The sequence below is a fragment of the Pleurodeles waltl genome, chromosome 12 (genome assembly GCF_031143425.1).
Source record: "Pleurodeles waltl isolate 20211129_DDA chromosome 12, aPleWal1.hap1.20221129, whole genome shotgun sequence".
Lineage (NCBI taxonomy): Eukaryota > Metazoa > Chordata > Amphibia > Caudata > Salamandridae > Pleurodeles > Pleurodeles waltl.
This window is the reverse complement of record NC_090451.1, coordinates 602,537,520-602,554,109: the sequence shown is the minus strand read 5'-3', so window position 1 is coordinate 602,554,109 and position 16,590 is coordinate 602,537,520. Positions and strand designations below refer to the sequence as shown.

Sequence of the window (16,590 nt, the reverse complement as noted above, 5' to 3'; positions counted from 1 at the left end):
CACCCACTCAGACCCACTCAGACCGTTTTTGCACCACTCACAAACTACTCAGACCCTCACACACCCACTTTCACACCCATACAGAGACACTCACACCCAGAGACACCCTCACAGCTATTCTCACAGGAAGAGAGACAGACTGTTCGGCTGTGCATTGTGCAGGGTTGGGTAGTTATGGGGGTTGGCTGCAACCAATTTTCAAAAAAATGTATACACAAATTAATTCACTCATACGTGCACTCAGACTCATGCACCCACTCAGACTCCCACATCCACTTTCAGACCCACTCGGACACTGATGCACCCACTCACAGGCCCACTCAGACACTCATGCACCCACTCACAGACCCACTCAGATCCTCATGGACCTACTCAAAGACCCACTCAGACACTCATGAAACCCCTCAGACCCTCATGCACCAGCTCACAGACCAACTCAGTCACTGACACACCCACTCAGATACTGACGCACCCACTCACAAACCCACTCAGATCCTCACGCACCCACTCATGCACACACTCACAAACCCACTCAGACCCTCATGCACCCACTCACAAACGCACTCAGACAATGATGCACCCACTCACAGACACACTCAGACCCTCACACAACCAATCACAACCCACTCAGACACTCACGAACCCACTCACAGACCCACTCAGACCCTCATGTACCCACTCACAAACTACTCTGACCCTCAAGCACCAACTTTCACACCCACTCTCACACCAAGAGACACCCTCTGACACCTGAGTTGGGTGGTTATGGGGGTTGGCTGCAGGGCCTGGCAGAGGCCCAGGCAACCAACTCCTACTGAGCACGGTCTTTGGCCGTGTGCAGTATGGGTTGGATGGTTATAGGGGTTGGCCTTAACGGGCGTGGCTGCAGGCCCTGTGGTAACTCATGGTGCACACAGCCAAAGACTGTGCTCAGCGTGGGGTTGGGTTGTTATAGGATTTGGCAGTGCATGGCAGTGGCAGTGGTTGGATTTATGTACAGTAATGAAAATTACGTTACGTAAAAAAAAAAACCTTAGAAATTCACCGAAAAAAAAACAGGTTACAGGGTCATTATAGTTCGGTTCTGAATGTCCTCATACAAAACCATGAAAGTCAGCAGTTATCGTTAGAGTTCTTTCAAGTAACTATAACTCACATCCTCAGGTAATTATAAATCCCACCCTTGCCATGCACTGCTAATTACCCTAGATATTACTGTAATCAGGACAACTTCTATAACATCCCTAAAACTATAAATTAAACATCTTCCGTGAATCTTTTTAAGAAAAAGCTGTGCATGGCGAGGGCACGAGTTATAGTTACCTTAGGGCGCGAGTTATAGTTACTTGAAAGAACTCTAACTATAAATGCCAAATTCCTATGGTTTTGTACAAGTAAATTCAGAACCTAACTATAACTTCCCTGTGACCTTTGGCTTTTTTCAGTGAATATATATGTTTATATATATATATAGTTATAGTTAGGAACTAGTTGGTAAAGCAAAAGTGGTTTTTGACCCTTTCTTTGACACTGGTTGACGAATCATCACAAAGTTTTCCAAGAGAATTCAATGTCCATATCAGCTGCTGTCTGGAAAGTTCTGGGGTGATCCATCAAGCAGGGGCTGAGAAAAAGGGGGAGTCCCCAAAGCACTTTTTCCCCCCATGCATTTTTTCATAGGGATTTTGAATAGCAATAGAGCCCGAACTACTGGATAAGTTTACACCAAATTTGGCAGAAAGCTAGGTCTTGGTCCAGAAAGCGACCGTTTTGTGAATCCATTCAGTGGTTTTCTTGTTATTAAGGTGAAAACAAATTTGTATATATAAGAACAAAGGTCTGTTGCGACTCCTGCGCTGAGTGCCACAGCTCCACGCTGCAGATGCAGTACTATGATTGGCTGGCCTCAAACTGTGTAGAAAGTTGCAGCCACTATTTTATGAATCATTGCACAGTCCTGGGGGATGAAAATAGAGGCTGAAAAGAGTAGAAGGGGTCAGGGTAGAGGTACTCTGACCCAATTGGGGCATTTACTGGGTGTCTGAGGAACCCTTTAATAGATCAAAAAAATTGGAAGACAAAATATACATTCACACACTCATGCACCCACTCAAAGACTCACTCAGACACTCACATACCCACTCACAGACACACTCACATACCCACTCACAGACCCACTCAGTCACACACCCACTGACAGGCCCATCTCTCACACTCATGCATCCACTTATAGTCCTACTCAGTCAGTCACACACCCACTCAGAGACCCCCTCACACTCAGGCACCCACTCACAGACCCACTAACACTCATACCACTCAAAGACCCACACATACACTCATATACCCAGTCACAGACCCACTGACACTCATGCAGCCACCCAAAGACCCACTCAGATACTCACAGACCCACTCACACAGTAACACACCAACTTACAAACCCACTCACACTCATGCACCGACTCACAGACCCACTGTTGCTCATACACTTACTCAGAGACCCACTCACACTCACACACCCACTTAAAGACCCAGTCAGACACTCACACAGCCACTTATAGACCCACTGACACACTCATGCACCCACTCACAAAACCCAAATACTCACACACCCACTCAGACTATGCATCCACTCACAGACCCACTGACACGGATACATTCACTCAAAGACCCACACACACACTCATGCACCTACTCATATACGCACTGTCACTCATACACCCACTCAAAGACCCACTCAGACACTCACAAACCCACTCAAAGACCCACTCAGACATTCACACACCCATTCATAGACCCAGTCACACACTCATGCACCCACTCAGAGACCCACTGGCACTCATGCACCCACTCACAGACCGCATTAGACTTTCCCAAAGCTATTCAGAAATGTATTGCGACATGGGGAGAGTGAAACAAAGACATATGAACAATATGTTGGGTGCTGGGTGTTGTGCATTGAATGTGTGCTTTTGGTTTGCAGATCTGCTACAAAGTTGAGACTCTGATTTTTGTTTAAAAAAAAAGAATCTGATTTTCTTTTAAATTGAAATAGTGTTTGGGATATTGTGGCTCTAAGAAGAGCCTTTGTGTTTATTGTGTGTATATCCTCAGTACACACAAGAGTGGATGCAGATTTTCAAGTTGCTCAGAAATACTCTGTTGCTTTCATCTGTAAAGTGAACACCACCATTTCTATATATCCCATCCATGTCAAAGTGCAGATTATTTTTGTAGATAGAGGCCATGTTATAGTCTCTGATGAATACTGGAACAGTTTCATTAACATTTTTCCTGGCTCGGTCTACCTGTGGACAGAATTCAGTTGACCACTTCCATTTCTGCCTCTGGCATATGATAGAGAACAAAAAGGCAGTGTGAGGGAAAAGTTGTATTTATTGAACAAAGGTATCCTTCATTAGGATTTCCAGTCCTACCCCAGTCAGTGTGCCTAGGTCATTACCACCACAGTACGCAAACTTGAGGTGCAGTGGTTCAACCAATGGAAACAATTGCTGCCACTTTAACCCTTTGTGGCCAATCGAAGTAATATCTACACTAGGCACACCAAGGACCCTGTCAATGCCACTCTTTATAGCATACTCACTTGCTCAAAAAACAGCTGTGTCCTGCAATTCGCACTCTAACCATTTTGAAGGAAAGGAGCAGTAGCACACAGGAGAAGGATACAGCTGAATGAGGCAGTTTTCAAAATGTGAGGTGGATAAAATGGAGGGAGAACCTGCTGTAAAAAAAATACATACAAGTAATGCTATTTTGGCTATGCTTATGTTCTGTAACAGTCAACCACATCTGCAATAGAACAATTTAAAGCTAGTATGCTGCTGACAGACAGATGGTGCCGTGAACTTTTGAACTACTGGTACAGTGGAGTGTTCCAGAGGAGGTTGCTATGGCAGCTGAAGTGAAAGAGTGTGGGGGCAAGGGCATTTATTAAAGCAGAGTTACACTCTAAAAGTAAGAGGAGGTTTTGGTATAGTAGTATCTAGTAACAAATATTTTTCCAAATCACTATTACTATTGCATTGTAAATGTACATGAAAAATGACCTAAACACAATGGAAAATATATTTTCAAACCCCTGTCTGGAGTGACGACTCTGTAGTGAAGTTACACGGGTGGCAGCGCTGGGCGACACAATAGAGCCATGACTCCAGCTGCACACAGTAGCAAATTGGGCTTCTTTGTAAAACTACATGTTAGGGTTAGCAGTCATTGACCATTCAGATATTGGATAAGAAAAATAAGATCTGGAACACAGTTTTTGATTTGTTGACTAACAGAGTTTTTCTCAGACCAGTTGAATAGGTTGCCATTAATGGTTTGTTGCTGTGAGAGGGGTGTACCATTCTTATGCTGAGATTTATTGGTTATAAAAAGAGAAGATTTAAGTGATATTGTGACAGTACTTTACCTACCAACTAAAGCCTTTTAACAGGTATGTGAATTACAGTGTACATTTACAACAGATGTGTATTCTTAGGTGTGTCTGTAAATAAGTGGGTTAAAAGTGTATATGGCATCCAGAAAAGTATAATGTTTCAGATAAACCCAGAGAGGTATTGACACTTTCATTCATATATGTACTAAGGTATTTTTTATTTAAGAAAATGATTAGCCGTAGGAGATTTACAACCATACCTTTTGCATGCTACAGGAGATTATATATGTTGCCATTTATAAACACTACAAGGTTTAGATGTAAATTACGTGTAATGTAGTGTATATGTAGGTTACAGGGAGGGTCGTTTCTGCTGAAATGGAAGTTTATCATTTCTGCACTTTCAGTTCCATATGATGTATTATAGATCCATTGTCTCACCGATACTGTGTGTCACAAACCTGTTGTCAAAAGCTTAATTGTTCACACCCACCCAGTTAGAAAGATATTGATGAAATTAGTTATCACTCAACATACATACAAAGCATAATCAGGCACACACTCATGCACACACTAACACACCCAGGCTAACACTAATCATTCACCAACATGCCCAGGCACACACTGATCCTTGCACTAAGACACCCAGGCATACACGTATACACCTAGACGCAGACTGACGCATACAATGACAATCTCAGACACACACTCATGCATAGACTCACACAAGAAGGTACACACTGATGTATACACTGAGACAGCCAGGTACACACTCATGTACACACTAATACAACCATACATACACTGATGCATAAACTGACATACCCAGGCACAAACTAATGCATACAGTGACACAACCAAGAACACACTCATGAATACACTGACACACTTATACATACAACTGTATGCCCAAGCACTTAGTAATACATATACTGAAACACATAGGCACACACTGATGCTTATGCTGGAAGACCCAGGCACACACTGATACATACACTGTAACACCCAGACATACACTCATACATACACTGACAAACCTATCAACACACTGATACATACATTCACACCCCACACTCTGATGCATATAGTAACACAACCTGTCAGATACAGACACATATGCTATAACACCCAGGCACACACTGACACATCTTGACATACCCAGGCACACACTTATGTACACTGTGACATCCAGCAACACACTGATGCATACACTGAAAAACCCAGGCAGTCACTCATATATACAGTGACACACCCAGTCACATACACATAAATACATTACCATATCCAGAGTCACACTGATGCATGTGATAAGATACACAGGCAGACACTGATCCATACAGTGACACAGCTAAGTACACACTGATGTATGCAGTGAAACAGTGAGCCAGTGACACTCCCAGACACATACAGAGGCATACACTGAGAAAGGTAGGCACACCGTGATGAACACAGTAACACAGTCATACACTGACCCAAACACGGAGGTATACACTGATATATACAGTAATAGTCATAATAAGACACTGATGGATAAACTGACAGACCAAGGACAGATTCACCTATGCACTAGCACACATAATGATACTCTTAATCATACACTGATACACCCAGTCACATAGTAATCCATACAGTAACACAGGCAGGCACACACTTTTGCATACACTTACACACCCAGGCATAGATGGACACATATGCGGACATACCCATGCTCACACTTATGCATACACTAACATACCTAGAGATACACTGGTGCACCTGATAAGGTACCCAGGCATACATAACACACCCAAGTGCACACTGATGCATATAGCGAAACAATGAGTCAGACACTCATGCCTATGATAACAGAGAGAGGCCTTATGTTCTTTAGACATGAAAACTAACTGACGCAAAATGCTGAAAACACAGTGATGCAATTGTTTGTACTGGATTTAAATATAAAACTGAACAGTCTACAATGAAAATGTAAACATGTTGCTATTTTCTTATTTCACAAAAGAAACTGGGGAAAGTATACTATCTACTTGCAACGGAGAAACGAAAACAACAACATGTGGACAATATGACTAAAGAGAAAAGAGCTGCTGGTAAGAAAACCATTTTTTTTTTTAAATGTTGTATATGGGAAACTCTAACATTTGCAAAATCAAGAACATAAAAAGGAGACTTCGAAATCAGCCAAAGAAAAAAACACGTCAGATTACAAGCAAGAAATCAATGAAGAAAGCAGATAGCTTAACCAGAATACAGCAACATTTCAAAGAAATTAGTTCGAATGTTTCCTGCCAAGGTAATTTGAAAATCTCAATAAAACTATAAAGCAGTGCAAAAGGAGAAGAGAAGTAGTGAAACAAAACGAACATGTTGAGGCTGTGGTTGATAAGGAATTTGCCTCAAAGAGGAATCTTTTTATTATGATTTTAACTAGAATGAGAAAATTAGATAGAACAGTGCTGGGTATGAAGAGATGCAACCAAAGGAAAAGACTTGTTAATAAAAGTATTTTTTGTAAAATCTGTAGTGGTGAATGGACGCATACCTCCAATAAAACCTTTTTGTAATGTAGAAGGTTATTTGCAAGAGAACACGTTAGTACATGCAGTTGATTCAACTGGTCAATGCTATGAGATCAAGGATGGCAGTCCAGTTGAAAAAGAAGAGCTAGTTCCTAGAAATATGGAAGAGGTAATAGCTGAAGAGGTTCTGGGAAGGTGTAGACAGGGCCCTGTTTACAAATGGCACTGTAACAGTATGTGTAGTATTCGACAGGAATCTATTGATTTATTACAAACATTTGTGCATGACTTTCCATGCAGGAGTCTGAAGAAAAAAATTCAATTTTACAAGGATTAAATCCATGCAGAGTAAGAAAGTATAGTAATTTACAAGGACATTCATTAGCATTTGTATCAAAGAAAGTGTGCCAAAGCACCATTCATCACTTTAGAATGTTGGCAGGTCACCACTCAAAAATACGAAATTTAGGTAGAAGACTTTATTATGTGAAGACTCCAGACTTATGTTAAGGAGAAATTAATAGAGTAGTTTTCCACAGTACAGTAGGGGAGGTAGAAAAAGTTTGTGAGGATGTGTATTTTTGTTTCTTCAGTTCTGAATGGATTCTTGGGAGAATGAGGAATTTATAGGTACAGGTATTAGAGAACAGAGCACAGCTATTGGTACTGAGAATTTTGACCAATAGATTATAAAGCTTAACATAGCTTGTTCTGAAAACCCAAGCCGTGTTTTATTTGTTGTTGATGCACTCACTACAAAAGTCAAACACAGAATGTAGAAGTATTTTCCAAACCTGAAGGGGAAAACAGAGAAAAGTGGTAAGATTTTGCTGCTTATTTATTTGTAGAGGAACGGTTTGACCTTTCCATGTAGCAAATTATATGTAAGTACTGCTATGATAAGTCAGAAGATAAGTAAACACCAGCTACAGCAGTACATAACAAGTTAGAACTAGTGAGTATTCCTAAACTACAAGACTTAAATGTATATGAATCAATCCTTATATAATCTGTACATCCATTTCAAGGAGTTATATGATTGGAACCTAAAACAGGTAAATTGCATTCAACGGAGTTACAGAAAGGCCTTAAAGAAAGAGTAGTATATTTGCCATTAGACTTTAATAAGAATATTGAAATTGTAGGGGTAGACAAAGACAATGATGAGCCACTTATTATTCTAGTAAATGGTGTGCCAACAAGAATAAAACAATTTGGCAAGAGTTAGTTGTTGTTAATAAAGTAAAACAAGCAACATTATACCTGGTATCAAATAATGTTTATTATGAAAATGTTGATGTTGAACCTGATGTACAAAATATTGTAGATGACAGTTTGCCAGCAAGTGGACAAATAGAAAAAGTAGATCGATCCCGATCAGAACAAATTTATGAACACTACAGCATCCATCCGTTACGTTCCAAATAAGTCATTGGTGATGCTATTGAGCTGTTTCAAATGGAACAAGCAAAGGGAGTTCCCATGAGTGTGTAGGAACAAACTTAGAGGCTTGCTGTTTTCCCCAGTTTTTTCCCCACTGGAGTAGGTGGTCGCTATGTTGACCAGCAAATAAAAATACCAGCAGACGAATACTGATCAACATGATTATGTTCAGAGAATCCAAGATTCAGACAGTGTATCCCATACATAGTTCACCTTCTATTTGAGAGTGACTTATCTGGGCTTTCATATGCAGTAAATCACATTCTAAAAACAGGAGTTAACCTTCAAAATCTCTCTGCGAGAGATTTTATCATCAAAGTTCATGAACAGGATGAAAACTTAGAATGCACCTTGATTTATTTAATGGCGTGCCAAAGTGTCACCAACCAATATTGGTTCCATTGTGGAAACCTGAAATGTATGCGGGGAAACCTGGATACACCAACCTGCTTTCTGACACTCAGTTGCACTGGGAATGAGTGGGATGACCTGCTTCAAATCTTGAGCAAGGCGAACTCAAACTTAAAAGACATCATTGTAAAGTCAGCTGGAGAAATTTGCTCATTAGATCCTGCTACTATTTGTAGGTATTTCAACAACAGATTCCAAGATATGCTGGCTTTTATCTGCAACAAAAGCAATCCTCCTCTTCGAGAAGTAACTGAATTATTTAGGCGGAAAGAGTACCAGGCAAGAGGTGCTCCTCATATTCACATCTGCTATGAATAAAAGACGCACCCACATTTGGAGCAGACACTGATAAGTCTGTACTGTCTTTCACAGAAAAGTATGTGACATGTAGCATCCCAAAACACACTGGTGAAAGAGGTCTCAGAGAACAAGGTTTGCTTTTCCAAACACACAGATGTAGGAAGTATTGCTGTTGTAAATACAAATCCAAGGGACATTTTTACACAAGATGTAGGTTTGAATTTCCAAGACCTGTCATTTCAAAAGGAAGAGTGAACAGCTTTGTGTCTTTAGCGAGGCATACACTGACATGGAACTCACCAAAGAACACATATAACCTACAAAGAACAGAGGCTTCCAAATATATTAATCACTATAATACTGTGATTTAAAATTGTGGAATGCTAATATGGGCACATTATTTGTTTCAGGCAACTCCATTGCTGTGGCTCGGTAGGTCACGTCATACATAACAAAATCTGAAAAGGCAGAGATGAAGGAGATTTCCTTAGAGAAGACACTTAGCAAGAAATTGTATTCCTTTAGCTTGAAAATGCTTTCTCATAGGGAAATGGGATCCTGTGAAGCCTGTGACAGGCTACGTTCAGTATGTTTGGTCTCAAAATCAAAAGGAATTGTCTGGGTAACTCTTGGTCTAGCTAGTACACAAAACAGCATGTTAAAGTCTTTCCCAGAAATTCAGTCCTTAGCAGAGTTTGATCTACAAGGTACACACATTGTGAAATCAAATATGTTGGATACATAGTATCCAATTAGAAGTTGACATCTAGAAGATAAGTGCCTTTATGAAATTCTGTTTTCAGCTCTGCTGGACTAGAGAAGTGTTTGCAAAGTCAGCAAAAACTGTAGAGTAATTTTAAGACGTAATTTAAGTGTTGAAGAAGGATTAGTAAATGGTGCGATGGATAAAGGTATTGATTTGATTAAATTCCCTAGCCATGATGAGGTTAAATTCTTGACTATAAAGTTTGATCAGGTAGATGGTGTTAAACAAATTGGACAATGTATTATACGCTTTTTGGTTTTAAAAGATTTATATGTCCGGCGAAAACAGTTCCCAGTCTGTCTTGCGTATGTTGTAACTATCCATAAGTCTCAAGGTTTAAGTGTTGATGCTGTATTTACTAATATTGGAAGTACAGTATTTAAAGAAGGAATGTTATATATAGCATTGTCACAAGTTCAAACATTGTCTGGTTTGTTTCTGGTTGATTTTGATGAGAAGCTTAGGGCAGATGCAAATTTTGTGATGCAGTACAACAGATTAAGAAGTACATATGCTACTCATTTAGGACAGTATCCTGTGTATGAAAAATTGGCATTATGTCCTAAGCAGAAACAAACAAAAGAATCAAGGAATATGACAGAAAAACAGAAAGCGAGGCTAAACAAAAAGGTTTAAAGAAAAGAAAATTGGAAAATGGAGATATTATAGGATGCCAGTTGGATAACACTAATGGTGTAAACAGCTATGCTAATGTTGTTCTCAATGCTCTCTATCATTTACCACATGTTGTGAATGCAATTCAAGAAAACACACGGAACACATTGTGCACCACACTGTGTCATTGCCTTCAACACTGATCTTGTGACAGAAGTGTAACACATTCTGCTTCAGACATTCGATAACTAGTAGACAAATATAGTGGATCTGTAATATTTACTCTCAATGCTCAACAAGATGCACAGGAATTTATTATGGGGATCCTTGGAAGTTTAGAAGAAGAAAATGTAAATATTGATGACATATTTGGACTGACTTTTCTGTCCAGACCAGAGGCTCCTATTTCGCTATACTTTTCTTGCTTTAATTTTAACAGCAGCAGTCAATAACAATAAATACTACAAATCCCAGATGGCAAAAATATAAGCCAATGGGAAGAGAAACGTAGTCCTTCAGATATAACCAATCAGCAATGTATACACCATATAATGACCTAACTTGACTGCGAACAGCCCTCTTTTCTTGCTGCTCGCAGTCAATTTAAGTACTTCACCTTGCATTTATTTATATTTACTGGTATTACTATTTGTTTATTATATTGTTGGCATTTAGCGTTTTTCTAGATTTCACACGTTCCGCGCTGCTCTTTTATTCATCTTTCCCTTTGTTCAGCTGACACGTTGCCGCATTGGCCCGAGCGTGCTGTCCCTCGCGCTCAATTCGTTTTGTCCATTTGGAGTTCGTTCGTCAGATAGCGGTTGCCATTTTATGCTGCTTCTGAGGAACGATTACTGTTTATTTACTGGGCTCTGTCGAATGCCGATTTATTCAGGTTTTTTCCTCCCTTTTATCGCTGAGCCTCCTGCTTTCATTCTGGCAGTGAGGGCTTGTTTGTCACGCCTTCTTCTAACTCCTCTTTTCTCCCTCATACATGCCCATAGGCGGGGCTTAGCATGTCAATTCCACTCCCTTGGGTTTTAACCCGTTATTTACTGAATTGTTAGATATTGTAGCCATGTTTGATTTGGTCATGAATATTGATAGCTCTCCTCTGATTCTGGATGCTCTAGAGAAGGAAAATAATATTAAAGAGGGATTGAATAATTTTATTCAAGCCTCTGTACAACAGGCAGTTTCTGCCTCAATGAATAAAACATCAAAACATTTGGAAACTTCTGTTTTTAACATGATGTCAAAAACAATTTTGGCCCATTCTGCGGGGAAAGGCAGAAAGTGCCCTTTAGGTAATCTACAATCTAAAAAGCAACATAACTTGGTGCTACTGGTTGGTGAGGTTTCCTCATGCAAGGCAGAGGACATGGCTCCTCACAGGCCTCCTTCTAAGGAGGGAAATATTCATGAAAAACAAAAAATATCATATCATCCAAATGTACAACAAAACCCAAACATATTTCTTCTCCCATTTTGGTCTCCTCTATTCTGGATATAAATGATGATTTGGCTGATGTGGACTCAGATGATAACTTATCTGATCATGATAATGGAGGATTGTTATCTCCACCTTCAGCAAAGAAACCTAAAATTGTGCATCAGGATGTTTCCAAACCTAAGGTTGTAATGGATTCGGATGGGGTCCCCAGGTTTGATCCCACTCATATCCACCATCCAAATTCTACAGAGTGGGTCCCTGAGAATCATGTTGGTGAATATGTATCTTCCAGACTATGCTTCCCCTTCTACAAACAAACCATATCAAAGTTAAGGTCCGAATGCCCCCGTCCTTCTCTCCCTCAAAACATTTCTGTAACTCCTTCCACTGACTCAACACTTAACATTTTTTACTAAATATGGCAAGGACCCTTGCAAGGGTGTAGATAAAACTTGGTCCTCTTGTCAGGACAAACATTTGGATGTGGTTGGACCACTTACTCGAATTTTTGACCTGGCAGAGGCTGCTAGATTGGAGAACATTGCCATAGACCCTGAAGAACTTTCACTTTGGGTCCAACGTACTTTCTGTCTACTGGGCAATGCTAATTCTGTCCTCACTCATGAATGCAGGAAGGGGCTCCTGCTCAAATTGAATCCCAAATTGGTAAACCTTGCAACTGTGGATCCAGGTATCAAGGTGGAAGGTCTTCTTTTTGGTGACTCTTTTGTCAAAGAGTTGAGTAAATGTGTCTCTACTTTCGCTTCACTGGATAAAGCACAGCAATCCCTGAAGAAAATGTTTTCTCAACTGTTTTTTGCCAGGGCTGGCAGAGGAAGGAACCGCTTTGCCGGCTGTGGTTACACCAACCAAGGTTCCAGAGGATCTTACAATACCTCCTACCAGGAATACAAATCTCACTTTTACCCACAAAGAGGCAGGGGTTTCCGTGGTAGAGCTCCAGAGGTTCCAGATACTCTAACCAAACAGGTGAGTTTTCATTACAGCCTTCTTCCTATAGGGGGTCTTCTTCGTTTTTTACTTCCAAAATGGTTGTCAATCACAGCAGACCCTTGGGTTTAAAACATGCTTCAAGATTATGCTATCAAACTTTACTCAGAACCTTTTCAGTCCTCCCCTTCCACCAAAGTTCTCAACAGAAATGTTTGGTCTCATCTCTATACAAGTACATTCCTTTCTCCAAAAACAAGCTATTGCCCCTTGTCATCCCAACTCGTCAGGTTTCACCAGCTCCATCTTTTTAGTTCAAAATTAAAACAAAAAGATGCGGCCAGTAATCAACCTCAGGTATTGCAACCAATTTGTAGTTTACCGCCATTTCAAAATGGAAATGATTCTTCACCTCAGGGACATCCTTCTTCAAAACGACTAGATGGCTTGTTTGGATTTGCACAATGCATATCTCATCGTCCCTATTCATCCAAGTTACAGAAAATGTCTTCAATTTCAGTGGTTAGATCAATACTTCCATTTTGCATCCCTTTCATTCGGTCTTTCTTCAGCTCCTTGGTGTTTTACCAAGTTAATGAAGCCGGTGGTAGCTCTACTCAGAGCTAAGGGTGTCAGACTCATAATCTATCCAGATGACATACTCATAATGAACCAGAGTATTCTATCCCCTCAATCCCACATCTCCTTTACCTGCTACCTTTTAGAGGATCTAGGATTCAGTCTCAACAAAGAAAAACTTTATCTCCAACCCAATGAATACAATTTTGGATTTTTGAAATAAATTCAGTTTCTGCCACACTATATCTCCCTTCAGCAAAGGTAAAATATATAAAATCAGAAATTCTTCAGGTTCTACTCAATTCTTTTATCCCTCTCAGATCTCTCGCTCGAAAAGTAGGCCTTCTCTCCTCTTCTATCCAAGCAATCTTTCCAGGTCCTCTACATTACAGGGCTCTCCAGAGGTTAAAAATCCAACATTTAAAAAAACGGCTTGCGTACTCAGACTCCATGTCGCTAGATCAAGACTGGAACTTCAATGGTGGATTCTCCATTTAGATGTCTGGAACGGCAGAACAATATTTGCATCAGCCCCAGACCTTGTATTAGAATCAGATGCAAGCCTCACGGGTTGGGGGGCCAGCTGTGGTCCAATATCGACTGGAGGTATATGGTCACTCGAGGAGTCCAGATAGCATGTAAATTATTTAGAGATGCTTGCAGGCTCCTTTGGAATTATAAGCCTTGCAAAGAACAGAGTTTGCTGCACTATCCTTCTCAGGATGGACAACATTTCAGCGGTAAGGTATACAAACCATTTAGGGGGTACGAAATCCAAATCTTTAGCAGAACTAGCCAAAGCCTTCTGGTAATATTGCCTTTCAAACCAAGCTTCAGTTTGTGCAGAAAATCTCGCAGGCGATCTCAATTCTGTAGCGAATTGGCACTCAACACTTTTGGGATTCAAGCGACTGGAAACTCCATCCCTCGATTTTCCATTCAATTCAGGACAAATGGGGTCCGCTGATGATAGATCTTTTTGCCTCTCTTCTCAAATCCCAACTTCCTAAATTTTACAGTTGGCACCCAGATCCATTAGCGTTAGCCTCAGATGCCTTCTTACAGGATTGGTCTCTCTCCCTAAATTATACCTTTCCCCCTTTCTCATGATCAGCAGATTACTTGCGCATGTCAGACCTCAAAAGGCAACACTAGTGCTCATAGCTCCATTTTGGCAGTCCCAGGTATGGTTCCCAACCCTCCTAGAGTTATCCATAGATTTCCCCTTTCTCCTTCCTTCATTTCCCCTTCTCCTTTTGGACCCCCTGAATCATCCTCACAACCTTGTTTAGACAATCTTCTTACCCTTTCAGTGTGGGAGATTTCCAGAATAACCAATCTCTCCCTCTCATTTCGGCAGGAGCTTCAAAATATATCACACAGTCTTGGGCTCCAGGAACTACAAAGGCCTACAAGTCAGCTTGGTCTTTATGGCCCAGCTGGTGTTTTGGAAAATAAATCAATTTCCTTTCAACTGAGGTAATCTTCATTATCAATTTCCTCGAATCAGAAGCTAGCAAAGGAAAATCTTTTTTTATTATAAATCTCTATAGGTCAGCAATTTCTTCGAATCATTCATAAATCAATGGAAAACCAGTGGGAGAACATCCTCTTGTTTGCCAACTTTTAAAGGGAATAACATTCTGTAACCCCTCTCTTCCCAAATACAATAAACTATGGGATGTCAATATTGTTTTGAATATTTTTTTGTCATGGCCTGATAATGCTATTCTTTCCCAAAAAATGCTTTCTGCAAAATTAACAATGTTATGTTTCATTTCGATCAAACAATTGTCTGATGTAAGAGCTTTAGACATTTCCTATCGCCAATTTACTCCATCAGGTGTGTTATTCACTGTGATTTGACGTACCAAAGCAAACCTCACATCAGTGTTTTACCCCTATTTTCCAGATCATCCAAAATTGTGTGTTGGGCAATGATTAAATGTTTATGAACCAAAAATTGGGGATCTAAGAACGTCCTCTGTTTCTCAACTACTCATATCTTCTAGGAAACATTACAAACCAACGTCGTTTCCTACTCTGGCTCATTGGGTCAGATGGATCATGTCCCTTGCTGGTATTGATACGTCTGCTTTTGGGGCCCATTCCGCCAGGGGAGCCATGGCCTCCAAGGCCTTCTAGGGTGGTTCCCGCTTAGAGGACATTCTTAGATCAGCTGATTGGTCTAATGACAATGTGTTTAGAATTTTGTATTGTAAACCTGTTGTCAATCTTTCTTCAACTGTTATTAATGCGCTTTAAAAAGCATAATAGGAGCCTCATGTCTTGACATAAAATGTAGATTTTCCTAGTAATTTAAGAAGGAAAGTCTTAATTTTATTAAGGACACAGAGGCAAGTATTATCCCTCCACAATTTTCTAACTTTATTGTTCTTTCCCACCCTCACAGCGACTCCAACTCTATTGCAACCGACCTCATAACGCTGAAGACACACTGCTTGGTTCTTCTTATGGAGCTACGTCCTCTTCAAGCTGCCTTGGGAATCCTGTTTGTTCAATCCCTCCACACATCTTACCATTTCCAGGATTAATGAACTTTTGTCATGAACTGCTTTCTCTTATTATGGCTCTTTTAATGTTATTATCTATTTTGCCTTTATTTCATTCTTGTTAACTTCTCGAGCAAGAAAAAAGGGCTGTTTGCAGTCAAGTGAAGTCATTATATGGTGAATACAATGCTGAGTGGTTATATCTGAAGGACTACGTTTCTCTTCCCATTGGCTTATTTCTTTTGCCATCTGGGATTTGTAGTTTTTACTGTTGTTGACAGCTGCTGTTAAAATTAAAGCAAGAAAAGTATAGCGTAATACTGGCCTCCGTGTCTTTAATACAATTAAGAATTTCCTTCATAAATTACTAGGAAAATCTACATTATACATGGAACCATGAGTGTGAAGATTGCTTTTTCTCATTTACCACTGAAATCCAATCTGAGCGATTTCTCTGATTAAATCGTCTAGATTCCAAAAGTGTGTCTTTTGATAAAATAATAAAGAAGAGTGACCTGTCCAAGTTGTAAATCAAATGTATTGTCTACATTGTTTATACAGAGAAGTGGTAAATACAATATAGCAATGTTTCAGTGAGGCAGAGCACACCGAGATTACAAACGTTAAATATCAATTTCTGGGAG

The 16,590-nt window shown here is 40.2% G+C and overlaps 1 long non-coding RNA gene across 1 annotated transcript in view; it reads left to right on the top strand.

Moving 5' to 3' along the window:
- LOC138267595 (uncharacterized) overlaps positions 1-16,368 on the top strand; it is a 64,303-nt gene extending 47,935 nt beyond the window's left edge. Inside the window, exons 2-3 of the long non-coding RNA XR_011199830.1 lie at positions 6,399-6,486; positions 15,847-16,368. This is a non-coding gene — a long non-coding RNA (uncharacterized lncRNA). The remainder of the gene's footprint in view (positions 1-6,398; positions 6,487-15,846) is intronic.
- Positions 16,369-16,590: the final 222 nt, after the last annotated feature.